The following is a 16,525-nucleotide window of genomic DNA, read 5'->3' on the forward strand; positions in this document are numbered from 1 at the left end:
GGGAGACCCTAACCAAAGAGCAGTGGCTTAGAATGATGAGAAAATAGTACATCATTGTATTTTATGTTGTGAAGATTTTGTTTTTATTATAGTAAAATATTTAGTTGTTTTGCAAAACTAATACCGAAATAATTGCACTATTTTTTATTTGATTTTTTTATTTTTTATAAAAAATTTTTATTCAATTTGATTGTGATTCATTGTGCTGCCCACAACATATACACAAACTATTTTATTTGTTCTAGGTTGATGGGTTGTATATAGTTCAGTTCTGTTTGTTTGTTTTCTTTTTACTTGTAAATTTTTTTTACTCATTCCTAACGAGATCAAAGAATTTCAAACGAGGTCCGAACACAGGTCCAAACAGTCTAGGTCACGTGACGCGAGAGGAGGCGCGGTTATCGCTTTAGAGTGGCGGCCATTTTTTCTACAACACAAACACAAAATCAACACAAACACATCAACACAAAACACGGGAAAAAGGTTTGGAAACTTGGGTTATATCATGCTAATATTTATAGCAGTTAGCGTCTAAAGTCATACATTTCCTGTCCAGAGCCAGCTGTGTTGTGAGGACAAATAGCGTTGCTGTTCAATACTCGCTGTAGCAGCTAGGCTACATACTAGCACTGTGTGGTGGCTATGGTGCGGATATTGGTGATATGACAGAATCAGAAGACCAATAATAACTAATTTATTTGTTTATTAGTTATGCCTCGTAAAGCATATAAAGGAGATTTAAAGGCTCAGTTCTATGTCATATTTCTATGTTCTGAATCACTGTGTTGTGTTTGTTTCCTCATTCTGTTTAGAAGATAACTGAGTCTTTAAATCTCCTTTATATGCTTTACGAGGCATAACTAGTCCTCACTTTAGATGAGCTCACAAAATAGTTAACTGACCACTACTAAATGCTTTATAACAACTTGAATTAACCCTAAATTACAGTAGAAATACATGTAAATAAAGCATTTACTAACACACTAAGTAACTATTACTATGTCTAAATAATCATATGTATGAATGTACATTTCAATAGTTTATTAATCATTTACATACACTTTCTAAGTGATCTTATGAACCACTGACAGTTCCTACATAACTGGTTTGTAAATAATGCAATACTTCATTTAGAAATGATAAATTGATAAATAATGTAAAAGTATGAAAATACAATTTTTAACATTATAGAAATGCTTTTAAATCAAGAATAAAGCATTTATAGCTGTATTTATAAAATATGTTAATGTTTTATCTAGTGCTGTCAAACGATTAAAATATTTAATCGCGATTAATCGCATTAATGCCATAGTTAACTCGCGATTAATCGCACATTTTTATCTATTCTAAATGTCCCTTGATTTCTATTTGTCTCATTATTTTTTCTAATTTTAATGCTCTTATCAACATGGAAAAGTGGATCAGCAGTAAGTTTGTTCTTAGCTGTGGTATCCATGTGCTTCTGTCTGAAGTCATCCATTGTAGAGCTTAGATCGGGCCCAAAAAATCAAGCCCGACCCGAGCCCGTGCGCATTCTGTCCGAGCCCGGCCCGGCCCGACACATAAACTGTAATTATGAGCCCGAGCCCGATTTAAACCCGTACATTTTTTAATACGTGAGTCGTTATAACTGACGTTCTCAACTACTTTCTATGTTACTTTCTCCCGCCCGCAACATTTTTGTCCCGCTCCCGCCCGCAAATAGACTCTTTTTTTGTAGGCTACCTCCAAATACTTTCGCCTACGTGTCGCCACCATACACATCAGCATAAATGCTCCGGATAAATTATTTGTTATTAAAGCATTAACACACAAACCACTGTTATAACATAAAAGCAAGCAGGCTACTGAGTGCATGGTTTGGCATGACTGAATGAGCGCAAAGTGCGCTCCCTTAATAATTCCTAAAAAGCTGACATTAGTTCATCGCAATCTCACACATCTGTTATTATCAATGAAGCTGACTGCACAATGCATCTTCCATAATATATACACTTTGTTTGTTATAATTAGAGGATTTGCCAGCATACAGAATTCAGCACTGAACAAAAAGTCTGCTTTGAGCGGTGAGGGGAGTCTATTTTAAATGCTTCTGATTGCCCATTGCGTTCAAAATCAACACATATGTCTGTGATTGGCTACATCGCTCAACGCTGCAAACATGTTATAAAAAGAAACTCTGGCCTGTAAATCGTTTCTATTTTGTTTTAGTTGTTCGAGTTGCTTTTCTGCAACATATGAATAAAAATGTATAAGTTTTTATGTTTTATTCATAGATATTTCTAGCTAGCTCACAGAGTGAGTGCATTACCGCTCGAGCCCACCCTCGCACTCGGCCATCAAATCTAGTCCCGCGCCGCACTCCATTGCGTTGAGAGTGCACGTCTCTAGATCGGCGTCTCGCGCTCGCGCCATCCACTCAAAACGTAACGTTAGCCTACTACTCTTTGGCCGGCGCGCAAGCCCAAACAAGTACGTGCGGCGTGCCTGTTGTTTTGTTTCCGGTCTAGCTATCCGGTGTGATGTTGTAGTTTTTCTAACGTTACTAGCTGTTGCAACAGCATGTGAAAAAAATACAAAGTTTGCTAGGCCAAAAAGAGCGTTAATCTCACGATAAAAAAATTGACGCCGTTAAAATGTGTTTGCGTTAACGCCGTTAATAACGCGTTTAACGCACAGCACTAGTTTTATCACAAAATGTATGAAATGCTGTTGCATTTAAGTGTTGGCTGAATTAACCAATTTACATAAACAAATGTTGATTGACACGTTTTTAACGATTTAAAAAAAGTTTTAGTATTTCTTACTTTGTTTCAAGTTTAAGTGTTGGAAAGAAAAATGATACCGAGGCTGGTTTTCATGGTAATCCTGAAAAATATTGCAGAATGTCCTTCCGTCTAACAGTATGTCATTCCGGCTAACAATGACACAGGAAATTAATTTAACCCGTATTTGTGTGTTAGATTACACAATTCATTTTTTTTTTTGTTGAGTTAAGGATAAAACAAGTCTTATTTACTTTATTGGAAAACATTTGTAAACATTTCCCAGCTTTTTTTTTTATTTGGTTCTAAATTTTGAGCTATCAGCAGCCAAAAATGAGCCCATGTCTATATGAAATCCCAAATTGATTATATTAATTATTATTAAAATGTAGTTTTCCAAGCACTAATTGTTTGTTGAGCTCCAATTATGGATATCAGTACATTTGTATATGCCAACAATGGTAGCAATGTAATTAATTTAAAAATTCATTACGTTACCCAGGAATTTTCATGGGGAAAAATAACTGATTCACCAAAAAAAAGGGTTAATTACATTCTTGAAATGTGTACATGTAATTGCTTTACATACACAACACTCTAATAAGTATATAAAGTCCTAAAATTTGAATTTTCTGCCAGTTTTATTTTTTTTAATATGAATGAATTTTTTTTACATGTATTTATGTTATGTATGTATGAATGTATGTATGTATGTATGTATGTATGTATGTATGTATGTATTTGACATGTATAATTTCCTCTGTTTGTCTGTCTGTCTACACACATAGCCTAGCTTGACATTAACCTGTTTTATATTTAATGTTTGCAGATGACTAAGACAGGAAAGCCAGATAGTTACTGGAGGGACATCTGCTTAAAATATGCCCATGGCCAATACCACTTTTCAACTGGCAAACGGCCAGGGGCCAAGAAATGGAAAAAGGCATTGGAGAAAATTGATGCTTGCCCCCTGCAGAGCCATTCTAATAAGGATCTGTTTGGGAGAAGCCTTCAGTGCTCTTGTGGGTTCCACAAGGTAGGTGAAATTTAATTGATTGTTTGTTTGTTTGTTTTTTCCTCTGGTGAGCTTCAGTGATTTTGCAGTAATGCCTAATGTTTTCAAAGCCTGTCTGCTTTTTTTGTCTTTTTTCTAGTTGTTTTCTAGTAGCATGTCTGAATAAACATTATTCTATTCATTATTCTATTTTAAGTCATGATGAGTCACTGTAGCATGTGGATTTATTTATTGAACAATATGTATCTGTACAATTCTGGAGAAAACTAGTAGTGTAGGATTCTTAGTTGCATGTAGCATGTCCCTCTTTTTGTAATTCCCCCCCCCCCCCCCCCACCAAGCCAGCAGATATGTCATCAGGTGCTGGGTCCAGTGAGGCAGGAGGAGTTGAGACGGAAGCAGGGCGAGTCAGCACGGAGTTAGGGAGAGGAGGCATGGAGACATGTAGAGGAGACACGGAGGCAGGGAGAGTCCGAGACGACACGGAGGCAGGGAGAGTCCGAGACAACACGGAGGTAGGGAGAGTCCGAGGCGACACGGAGGCAGGGAGAGTCCGAGACAACACGGAGGCAGGGAGAGTCCGAGACGACATGGAGGCAGGGAGAGTCCGAGACAACACCGAGGCAGGGAGAGTCCGAGACGACACGGAGGCAGGGAGAGTCCGAGACGACACGGAGGCAGGGAGAGTCCGAGACGACAGGGAGGCAGGGAGAGTCCGAGACGACACGGAGGCAGGGAGAGTCCGAGACAACACAGAGGCAGGGAGAGGAGACACAAAGGCAGGGAGAGTCCGAGACAACACAAAGGCAGGGAGAGTCCGAGATAACACAGAGACAGGGAGAGGAGACACAGAGGCAGGGAGAGGAGACACAGAGGCAGGGAGAGGAGACACAGACACAGGAGCATCAGTGGCAGGACAGGGAGTGCAGTGGTACAAGTGCAACCAGCTTGTGGAGGCAGAGAAATTTTCAGAGCACCTGTCTGACCACCACACGGAGGAGATGTGTGACACCTGTGGGGCCAAGGTGCAGGGTACTGTTGGTCTTTTGAACCATATCCAACTGGTTCACTATGCAGCATTCATAATGCCATGACCGCAAAAGCTACCACCAAAGCACTACAAAAGCACTACCACCACAAAAGTGCTACCATCACAGACAACGCCATCTCTGCTCCCTCCGTTAAGTAGCTCTGCCATGCCACACCACACTGCAACTTTACCAACTTCAAAACCAAAACCAACTTCAAACAATTGGAAAGGTTTTCTTCCTGAGCAGTTTCGGAGAGTAGTACAGGAAGCAGATCAGGTGTGGATTGACAAATGCCTATATGAGCCTACAGGCCAGCTGACACCAAAAATCCAAGCCTGCTGGTTTCACCCCTCACTGGAGCCCAAACCATCTCCTCCTGAGCCTGGGTGGTACTACCGGCAGAGGATGTTCATCTGGGCACCAATGAGGATGTGGGGGATTCCTTTAAAATGCCCACAATGTTCCCGTAAAATGAACAGCTCAGGGATCTACAGAAAGGTCAGGGAGGTGATTGATGTAGATAGCCGCTATTACCTAGTGGGAGGGGACTATCCACGTTGCAGCAAGTGCTCTCAGCCAGTCTGTCCATGGAGCCAGGATATACTCTCTCAGGTGGATGTGGCACACAGGAGCCTGTTCCCCGCTGCCCTCACAACACAGCTGGCTCTGGACAGGAAATGTATGACTTTCCTGAAGCCAAGGACCAGTGGTAACAGTTCCTCCTACCTCCAGTCTGCAATAGAGGAAGCGCACAGCAAAGAGTGGGCACGGCAGACTATCCGCTACCTCTCAGACTGTGAGCATCACATGAAGATGGCTACCTTCGTCCCCTCTGCAGCTGTATATCTTCCTCCACCACCCTTCAGGCCCCTTCCACTTGCTCAATGGTTCGAGACGGTCCACTCCAACGAAATCCTCAGCCATGTGGATGAGATGAAGGGAGTGATCACTTCTACCTATGGTAGAATTCTTAAAATGGATTCAACAAAGAAGGTTAGGGTTTCAACAGTAAAAAAGTATATCAAATAGAACATGTATAATTACAACAAAACAGGAAATTGGAAATTGGACATTGCTTGTGTTTGTTTTAAAGATCACCAAAAAGCTGGCTGGCGGGAGCGGGGACAGTGCTGCATGGATGTCAAACATCGGCAATGAGTTTGGCCAGGTGTTGAACTCTGTTCTGACGACGGGTGAAGGTGCAGGGTTGGAAGAGTTGTGCCAAGGCATCGTCACTCGGTACAAGAATGCGGGCCAAGCTGAACCTGAGGTCATCTATGTCGACCGGGATTGCTGCAGCCAGTCAGGTGGGTGAAAAACTTTTTCACTCTCTCACTCACTCTCACTCACTCACTCACTCACTCACTCACTCACTCACTCACTCACTCACTCACTCACTCTCACACTCACTCACTCTCTCTCACTCACTCTCTCTCACTCTCTCTCTCTCACTCACTCTCTCTCACTCTCACTCACTCTCTCACTCTCACTCACTCTCTCTCTCTCTCTCTCTCTCTCTCTCACACACACACACACTCTCTGTCTCTCTCTCTCTCTCTCTCTCTCTCTCTCTCTCACTCACACACACACACACACACACACACACACACACACACACACACACACACACAGAGTTTACTTAATCATGGTGTAAGTACAGGTGTTGTGGTCTATGTTATTAAGAATGGTTGTTTTTCAGAGGTGTGTCTTCAGTGGCTAAGCTCTTTCACCCATGGAAGTCTGCAGTGCGCTTAGACAGCTTCCATTTCATGAGACGCTTTAACTGCGGGCTCACTACAGAACACCACCCTCTCTATGGCACCTTTTGTGCCAAGCTTTCCTCCTGCATTTTTGAATGGGACCAGGAGGATGTGCAACGCCTGAAGGACGCCAAGAGAGCGGAGTGGAAGAGCAGCCACAGCGGACATGCTCCCACTGAAGAACAGCTCGTGGCCACCATCAGCCCAGGGGAACTAAAGAGACACTGCAGGAGGAGGACGCGTGGAGTAGAGGAGATAAGGAGCATGATTTCAGGGCTGCTGGAATCAGTGTGGGAGCTGACAGACACCACAGGGCTGCGTCTGGTGAGCCATGACAGCATGCGCCATGTGTGGTAAGTGCAGCAGAAGCACCTGGAGTGCCTCCAAGACCCTGCAGGTGTTGCACTGTACACAAAGGTGCGGACACTCCAGAAGGGCGGCAAAGAGCTGGACATCCTTAGGTGTGGTAGGGGGTCCTCCTCCCTGGAGAGTTTTCACCGACATCAGTGTGCTTTTATTCCAGGTACATTTGCATCAAGACATACTGTATTGTATGTATTTTTTAAATGTTATTTTCTGTTATGTGTTGTAATTATTCAAAATAACACAATTTCCACTGTCGGGTATTCATATGTATTCACTTTACAATAATGGTTGATAATAATGAACAATAAAAAACAGAGTATTTTGTTTCTTAGGCTGGCAGTGCAATGCTGTACACATGCAAATGTACATGCTGGAGGGGGCATCAAGATGGAACATGGGCCGGGCCAAGGAGGCAGTAGATGTGGAGGGGGCCTCAACCCTAAGAAGCTTTGATGTTCGCTTGATGTCCCACCTTAATAACTTAAGCCAGCGTGTCCATGGTTGTGCTCTGGTGCCAGAGATCACCCCACCCGGAAAACCTACTGGTAAGAGAGATCTCAGAGCAACACTGGTTGACCAGAGTATTACATGCCCTCCTCCTCTTTTTCTTAGGCACCCCCCTACTCAGAGGACATGCATTTCTTGGGTGCGAAGATTGTGCTATTCATGTAGGAGATGGATGTGTGTATGTATGTGCTTTCTTCATCTTTGTGTTTTATACTGGTTACAGGCGAGCGCATGGCAGTGGAATATTTATTGGCCCAGACCAACAGAGGTGACCTGCTGGCTCCATTGCAGGTCTCTGAAATCCCCTCGTAGGTGCTTGAGGAGGAGGATGAGCCAGATGACACCATCAGCATGCTTGACATTGTCTGCCAGTCAGCGGAGATAGGGGCTGGTGATCCCCCAAGTGCCGTGGCGGGTGACACTGAACCCGGACCCCTCGTCACAGAGGTCAATAACACTTTCTGTAACACCTTACTCAAAAACACAATATTTAACTGCAGTTAATGTGGTTACATTTTAATAACATACATGAATGTAAAATCAGCATTACTCACATATTAGAAACAAGAGTTTACATTTATTTGCTTGTTTTTTTTTCTTCACTTATCACTTTTCAGACCAGCCAATGTGACTCGAGGGGCGTTGTGGGATGGGAGGCAGTTGATGCCCTTGCAGCCTACTTAGTTGGCTTGAATCGTACCATCACCGCCTTGTCAGCCAAGGAGGAGGCGGACATAGTCCACCTGTACACAGCTCTCCATGCCATGGACAAGAAACCTTCAAAGTACAAAATAGTAATTATTTTGTACACCAAAATTAAACATAAATTCCATGGAATGAATGAAGCATATGGATGTCTCTTTCACCGTTCAGGTACACCCAGAAGGCTAAGGAAAAAAGCATGTGCGTCAGGAGGACCGTGGAGAGCACCCAGGAAGCCGAGTGGCTCTGCTCCTGGACAGCAGGCGGCAGAGAGGTGCTTGACCACAATTTGCTATCATTTTGGTTCAATACAAATCATTGATTAAGAGACAGCACGTGTCACTGTGAAAAGTATTTATTAAGTGTAAATTATTTTATTGCAATCCCTATTGACATTGTAACTTGGTGGTTCATCACTTTACATCCTTGTTCACAGTCCAGATCATATCATCCTTCTCTCCCACAGACAAAACATGACTCACGGCCAAGCAGCCAGGACCCCGAAGTATACAGGGTCAGTGAGTGTGTTTGCCTCAGACTTGCCAAAGAGTTTGAGCAGTCACGCAACAGGCCAAAGGACACAAAGGGGAAAACCATGCCCATCCCTCAGTCCATTGTCAGCGTCTACAGCCACATCAGACAGCTGCTGGAGGACAGCAGGGTTGTCCTGGACCAGACAAACCTGGTTCTGGTGCCGGTTAACAACACCACAGTCTCTTCATGGTATGTGTTATTTCATTTACCTTTCCCATACAGTCAAGACAGTATATAAAGATTTAACCTCAAGAAAAACCTCCACCTGCATGCTTGTTAGAAAGTATGTAATAACCTTAGAGAGGGAGGATAGGCTTACATGTATAAAATAATTAATGTTTGTCTTGTAGGCTGCTTAGGAGGGATAAAAGGAAGGACAGGGACATGCTGCTGCAAGGCACTGTACTTCCCAAACAGCTGCACCTGGCCAAGGAGCCTCTCCCTGCAATGAACACACTTCCAGCTGCCCCTGTGCAACATGCACATGAAGCGATGACATTTGAGGAGCCTGAAAACCACGAGGGGGAAGCTTTCCCCCGCCAGCGCACTCTAGCAGCAAGTAAGCCTGTGTTCTCTCCGCCATCTCCACCTCCCCAGTTCCCTCCAAAATTTGGGCCAGCTCCTCCATTCCAGCAAGCTCCTCCATTTCTGCATGCTCCTCCATTCCAGCAAGCTCCTCCATTTCTGCATGCTCCTCCATTTCCGTATTCTCCTCCATTTACCGATGCTCCTCCATTTACCCATGCTCCTCCATTTACCCATGCTCCTCCATTTACCCATACTCCTCCATATCCGCATGCGCCTCCATATCTGCATGCTCCTCCATATACCCATGCTCCTCCATTGCAGCAAGCTCCTCCAGAGTGCCTTCCATCCCAGCCAAGGCAACGTGCCTGGAGGCTGAATAAAGCTGCCCAGGAGGAGGAGGACCTAGCGTCAAGGGGGGAACCGCCACGGAAGAGACTGACAAAAGAAAGTTACCACTACACCTGCAAGGGGTGTGGCCAGGACAAAAATAAAAGAACTGGACACACCCAGCTGAAGGGGCGGTGGTACTGTCCAGCCTCAGGACTGACCCTGGATGACTGGAGGAAGAGTGTACGTTGACTACTACGACTACCGACTACGTTGACAGCATGCGCCTGCTTTAGTTTGTAACCTTCTGGAGGCCTAGCTTAAACTTTATAAAAGGAAAAAAAGTCACTGTTACAGGATTACCCTTGAAAAGAGTTATGTTGGTAAGAAACAGTTTTGTCTGCAAGCTAAAGATGACAAGGCCCCTTTGTATTCAGGGACACGTCGGGTAGACCTGTAGCTCGCCGTGATCGTATAGTGGTTAGTACTCTGCGTTGTGGCCGCAGCAACCCCGGTTCGAATCCGGATCACGGCAAGATGTTCTGGGTGCCATTGAAATTGAGCTCCATGTCACCACCCGTCCTTCAGACTTCTCTATTTGTGCACGGCGCATGCCCTTGATGTGCTCTGGATGTTCGAGTGAATTGAAACTGGGACCTTCTTTGAAAGCACGAGCTCTCAGGTTCGAATCCTTAAGAGAAAAGACTGAAAACGAAACGCTCCTATTTATTTCGGAAGAATCTTGCTTCAGAGAGAATATGGTGCGTGTATATTTTCTAATCGCTAGGTGTCAGTACACTCGCTGGCTGTTACCTAGAGTGCCGCGGGCTTGCTATTTGCTACAAACAACTGCGCCTTTGACACAAGTTTACAATAACGATAGGAGCGCGGCAAGTCAACAGCATTGAAGCGTGTGAAGAGGCTTTCCAGACAAGTAGCAGTGAGTTTTTGTTCTTTTTCCTAGAATTATTTTCCTTTAATTACTATTATCATCCGTCTACTAGGCTGCATTCCCACTAATTTGCAAATATATTTTGACATAGCAGACGTTTTGACGGCCATTCTGAATCTTCGAAGAAGGAAACGCAATGCATTGGAGGACACTCTTTTTTCTGCGCCAATACGATTCATTTTGCTGTGCGTTCCGACGCAGCACGCACACTTCTCGAGCAAGAGCCCGGATAGCTCAGTCGGTAGAGCATCAGACTTTTAATCTGAGGGTCCAGGGTTCAAGTCCCTGTTCGGGCGAACGAGCGTCTTTTTGTGGAGCGGTACGTTTTGTTGTTGAGTTCTTGCTGATCTACACTGGCCTCCGGCAGCGACGCTGCAAGGCAGCAATCCACAAACGACATGCCCCTTTCAGCCAGCTTGTAGTCGTGGCCGAGTGGTTAAGGCGATGGACTAGAAATCCATTGGGGTCTCCCCGCGCAGGTTCGAATCCTACCGACTACGTTGACAGCATGCGCCTGCTTTAGTTTGTAACCTTCTGGAGGCCTAGCTTAAACTTTATAAAAGGAAAAACAGAATCCTTTTCTTTTCAGTGACTTCTTCTCCAGAGTCACTGTTACAGGATTACCCTTGAAAAGAGTTATGTTGGTAAGAAACAGTTTTGTCTGCAAGCTAAAGATGACAAGGCCCCTTTGTATTCAAGAACACGTCAGGTAGACTGGTAGCTCGCTGTGATCGTATAGTGGTTAGTACTCTGCATTGTGGCCGCAGCAACCCCGGTTCGAATCCGGGTCACGGCAAGATTTTCTGGATGCCATTGAAATTGAGCTCCATGTCACCACCTCTCCTCACCCCGTCCTTCAGACTTCTCTTTTTGTGCACGGCGCGTGCCCTTGATGTGCTCTGGATGTTCGAGTGAATTGAAACTGGGACCTTCTTTGAAAGCACAAGCTCTCAGGTTCGAACCCTTACAGAAAAGATTGAAAACGAAACGCTCCTATTTATTTCGGAAGAATCTTGCTTCAGAGAGAATATGGTGCGTGTATATTTTCTAATCGCTAGGTGTCAGTACACTCGCTGGCTGTTACCTAGAGTGCCGCGGGCTTGCTATTAGCTGTCATTTGTGTCAAAATGATCATCCATCAAATCTTCCTTATCCCAGAAAATGTTCTTTTTTTCTTTGCAAATCCCTGTACTTGTGACAATGACAACAATGATGACATAAATTATGTCAGTGAACAAAAAAACAAAAAACAGAAACAGATTTTGTCCAAGTGGTCAACAAAAGCCTCGTTGCTGTTTGCCACTTGATCATACATATTATATAGCACAGATCTTTAAAGAGAGAGAGAGATGTGACCCTAAATACAGCTTCCATGTCACCCAGCAGATGTAACTATAGCTTGTATGTCTGATAGCACAGCTAACATGAACATACATGAATGGTAAAACAAAATCTATTTGTTTCCATGATAAACCAGCCTTATTACATAAGTCATGTTTTCCAGCTTCTAGTCATTTATTGTGCATGCTACCTTATATTTTCCAGTTGTTATTTTACTTTAATAAAATTGAGATATGTCATGCATGGGATTGGTACCATAAGGTTTAACCAAAATCTAAATGTAGATATCAGCAATATTATTTTGCATTAAGTTAGCAAACACTTGCTGTTAACATTAATATTTGCAAGCCTCCAAGCTTGGTAGCAAATCTACGCATGATTCCATGGCAAACCAGAGATATTGCATTAGTTGTTTTCCAGATTCTTGTCATTTATTGTACATGCTACCTTATATTTTTTAGTTTTCAGCTCATCAACCTCGGTTTTGCATATTCTAAACTAGCTAGCTCTGGCTGCTACATTCCCAGAGTTAGCAAACGTTAGTCTGTTAACATGAATATTTGCAAGCCTCCTCCAAGCACAAACATCACATACCTGTTGCATTTCACCATCCACTTATTTAGCTGCTGTCGCATCCCTTGACATGCCATCTCCTTTAACCTCCTTCTTTTTCTATTTTTAGCCCCCGACCGCTTTTTTGCTTCATTCATCTTTTTCGAGTTTCAACGATAACGCACTCCTGTGCTGCTCCTCAGCGATCACGCGCGCGCCCCCGCCCGCTCGCGATACCCTTCTATGTCAAAATAAATTCAATGATGGAATATTATGAGGGCACCGACGCCTACTCTAGCCTGTTAGTCCTCTAAAATTTATATAACTTTTTTTATATTTAACTTGTATACATTTTATATAAATGTATATAACTTATAAAAAATAAAAAAAAATTTAACCATCGCTTTGGCGCCCTCATGATGCGGCGCCCCTATGCGCCGCATATAGCGCATACCCACTTTTTGCGCCACTGGCTACAAACAACTGCGTCTTTGACACAAGTTTACAATAACGATAGGAGCACGGCAAGTCAACAGCATTGAAGCGTGTGAAGAGGCTTTCCAGACAAGTAGCAGTGAGTATTTGTTCTTTTTCCTAGCATTATTTTCCTTTAATTACTATTATCATCAGTCTACTAGGCTGCATACCCACTAAATAGCAAATATATTTTGACATAGCAGACGTTTTGACGGCCATTCTGAATCTTCGAAGAAGGAAACGCAAAGCATTGGAGGACACTCTTTTTTCTGCGCCAATACGATTCATTTTGCTGTGCGTTCCCACGCAGCACGCACGCTTCTCAAGCAAGAGCCCGGATAGCTCAGTCGGTAGAGCATCAGACTTTTAATCTGAGGGTCCAGAGTTCAAGTCCCTGTTCGGGTGAACGAGCCTCTTTTAGTGGAGCGGTACGTTTTGTTGTTGAGTTCTTGCTGATCTACACTGGTCTCGGGCAGCGACGCTGCAAGGCACCAATCCACAAACGACGTGCCTCTTTAGACAGCTTGTAGTCGTGGCCGAGTGGTTAAGGCGATGGACTAGAAATCCATTGGGGTCTCCCCGCACAGGTTCGAATCCTGCCGACTACGTTGACAGCATGAGCCTGCTTTAGTGTGTAACCTTCTGGAGGCCTAGCTTAAACTTTATAAAAGGAAAAAAAGAATCCTTTTCTTTTCAGTGACTTCTTCTCCAGAGTCACTGTTACAGGATTACCCTTGAAAAGAGTTATGTTGGTAAGAAACAGTTTTCTCTGCAAGCTAAAGATGACAAGGCCCCTTTGTATTCAGGGACCCGTCGGGTAGACCTGTAGCTCGCAGTGATCGTATAGTGGTTAGTACTCTGCGTTGTGGCCGCTGCAACCCCGGTTCGAATCCGGGTCACGGCAAGATTTTCTGTGTGCCATTGAAATTGAGCTCCATGTCGCCACCTGTCCTCACCCCGTCTTTCAGACTACTCTTTTTGTGCACGGCGCGTGCCCTTGATGTGCTCTGGATGTTCGAGTGAATTGAAACTGGGACCTTCTTTGAAAGCACGAGCTCTCAGGTTCAAACCCTTAGAGAAAAGACTGAAAACGAAATGCTCCTATTTATTTCGGAAGAATCTTGCTTCAGAGAGAATATGGTGCGTGTATATTTTCTAATCGCTAGGTGTCAGTACACTCGCTGGCTGTTACCTAGAGTGCCGCGGGCTTGCTATTTGCTACAAACAACTGCGCCTTTGACACAAGTTTGCAATAACGATAAGAGCGCGGCAAGTCAACAGCATTGAAGCGTGTGAAGAGGCTTTCCAGACAAGTAGCAGTGAGTTTTTGTTCTTTTTCCTAGCATTATTTTCCATTAATTACTATTATCATCAGTCTACTAGGCTGCATTCCCACTAATTTGCAAATATATTTTGACATAGCAGACGTTTTGACGGCCATTCTGAATCTTCGAAGAAGGAAACGCAATGCATTGGAGGACACTCTTTTTTCTGCGCCAATACGATTCATTTTGCTGTGCGTTCCGACGCAACACGCACACTTCTCGAGCAAGAGCCCGGATAGCTCAGTCGGTAGAGCATCAGACTTTTAATCTGAGGGTCTAGGGTTCAAGTCCCTGTTCGGGCGAACGAGCGTCTTTTTGTGGAGCGGTACGTTTTGTTGTTGAGTTCTTGCTGATCTACACTGACCTCGGGCAGCGACGCTGCAAGGCACCAATCCACAAACGACGTGCCCCTTTCAGCCAGCTTGTAGTCGTGGCCGAGTGGTTAAGGCGATGGACTAGAAATCCATTGGGGTCTCCCCGCGCAGGTTCGAATCCTACCGACTACGTTGACAGCGTGCGCCTGCTTTAGTTTGTAACCTTCTGGAGGCCTAGCTTAAACTTTATAAAAGGAAAAACAGAATCCTTTTCTTTTCAGTGACTTCTTCTCCAGAGTCACTGTTACAGGATTACCCTTGAAAAGAGTTATGTTGGTAAGAAACAGTTTTGTCTGCAAGCTAAAGATGACAAGGCCCCTTTGTATTCAAGAACACGTCAGGTAGACTGGTAGCTCGCCGTGATCGTATAGTGGTTAGTACTCTGCGTTGTGGCCGCAGCAACCCCGGTTCGAATCCGGGTCACGGCAAGATTTTCTGGGTGCCATTGAAATTGAGCTCCATGTCACCACCTCTCCTCACCCCGTCCTTCAGACTACTCTTTTTGTGCACGGCGCGTGCCCTTGATGTGCTCTGGATGTTCGAGTGAATTGAAACTGGGACCTTCTTTGAAAGCACGAGTTCTCAGGTTCGAACCCTTAGAGAAAAGATTGAAAACGAAACGCTCCTATTTATTTCGGAAGAATCTTGCTTCAGAGAGAATATGGTGCGTGTATATTTTCTAATCGCTAGGTGTCAGTACACTCGCTGGCTGTTACCTAGAGTGCCGCGGGCTTGCTATTAGCTGTCATTTGTATCAAAATGATCATCCATCAAATCTTCCTTATCCCAGAAAATGTTCTTTTTTTCTTTGCAAATCCCTGTACTTGTGACAATGACAACAATGATGACATAAATTATGTCAGTGAAAAAAAAAAAAAAACAGAAACAGATTTTGTCCAAGTGGTCAACAAAAGCCTCGTTGCTGTTTGCCACTTGATCATACATATTATATAGCACAGATCTTTAAAGAGAGAGAGAGATGTGACCCAAAATACAGCTTCCATGTCACCCAGCAGATGTAACTATAGCTTGTATGTCTGATAGCACAGCTAACATGAACATACATGAATGGTAAAACAAAATCTATTTGTTTCCATGATAAACCAGCCTTATTACATAAGTCATGTTTTCCAGCTTCTAGCCATTTATTGTGCATGCTACCTTATATTTTCCAGTTGTTATTTTACTTTAATAAAATTGAGATATGTCATGCATGGGATTGGTACCATAAGGTTTAACCAAAATCTAAATGTAGATATCAGCAATATTATTTTGCATTAAGTTCTGTTTTGCATAAACACTTGCTGTTAACATTAATATTTGCAAGCCTCCAAGCTTGGTAGCAAATCTACGCATGATTCCATGGTAAACCAGAGATATTGCATTAGTTGTTTTCCAGATTCTTGTCATTTATTGTACATGCTACCTTAAATTTTTTAGTTTTCAGCTCATCAACCTCGGTTTTGCATATTCTAAACTAGCTAGCTCTGGCTGCTACATTCCCAGAGTTAGCAAACGTTAGTCTGTTAACATGAATATTTGCAAGCCTCCTCCAAGCACAAACATCACATACCTGTTGCATTTCACCATCCACTTATTTAGCTGCTGTCGCATCCCTTGACATGCCATCTCCTTTAACCTCCTTCTTTTTCTATTTTTAGCCCCCGACCGCTTTTTTGCTTCATTCATCTTTTTCGAGTTTCAACGATATCGCACTCCTGTGCTGCTCCTCAGCGCTCACGCGCGCGCCCCCGCCCGCTCGCGATACCCTTCTATGTCAAAATAAATTCAATGATGGAATATTATGAGGGCACCGACGCCTACTCTAGCCTGTTAGTCCTCTAAAATTTATATAACTTTTTTTATATTTAACTTGTATAAATTTTATATAAATGTATATAACTTATAAAAAATTTAAAAAAATGTAACCATCGCTTTGGCGCCCTCATGATGCGGCGCCCCTATGCGC

The 16,525-nt window shown here is 43.6% G+C and overlaps 1 protein-coding gene and 6 non-coding genes across 7 annotated transcripts in view; all 7 read left to right on the top strand.

The window, feature by feature from the left end:
• The window catches only part of LOC143712784 (FGGY carbohydrate kinase domain-containing protein-like), a 328,185-nt gene that overhangs the window by 236,010 nt on the left and 75,650 nt on the right, over positions 1–16,525 (top strand). The gene's annotated exons all lie outside the window — the stretch shown is intronic.
• Positions 10,711–10,783, top strand: trnak-uuu (transfer RNA lysine (anticodon UUU)). Its single transcript has one exon. It is a non-coding gene; the product is annotated as a tRNA-Lys (tRNA).
• trnas-aga (transfer RNA serine (anticodon AGA)) lies at positions 10,906–10,987 on the top strand. Its single transcript has one exon. It is a non-coding gene; the product is annotated as a tRNA-Ser (tRNA).
• Positions 13,384–13,465, top strand: trnas-aga (transfer RNA serine (anticodon AGA)). The gene has a single exon. It is a non-coding gene; the product is annotated as a tRNA-Ser (tRNA).
• On the top strand, positions 14,412–14,484 carry trnak-uuu (transfer RNA lysine (anticodon UUU)). Its single transcript has one exon. It is a non-coding gene; the product is annotated as a tRNA-Lys (tRNA).
• trnas-aga (transfer RNA serine (anticodon AGA)) lies at positions 14,607–14,688 on the top strand. Its single transcript has one exon. It is a non-coding gene; the product is annotated as a tRNA-Ser (tRNA).
• trnah-gug (transfer RNA histidin (anticodon GUG)) lies at positions 14,913–14,984 on the top strand. The gene has a single exon. It is a non-coding gene; the product is annotated as a tRNA-His (tRNA).

Source organism: Siphateles boraxobius, unplaced genomic scaffold, assembly GCF_051911475.1.
Source record: "Siphateles boraxobius isolate OS27281-9 unplaced genomic scaffold, OSU_SipBor_1 51, whole genome shotgun sequence".
Taxonomy (NCBI): Eukaryota; Metazoa; Chordata; class Actinopteri; order Cypriniformes; family Leuciscidae; genus Siphateles; species Siphateles boraxobius.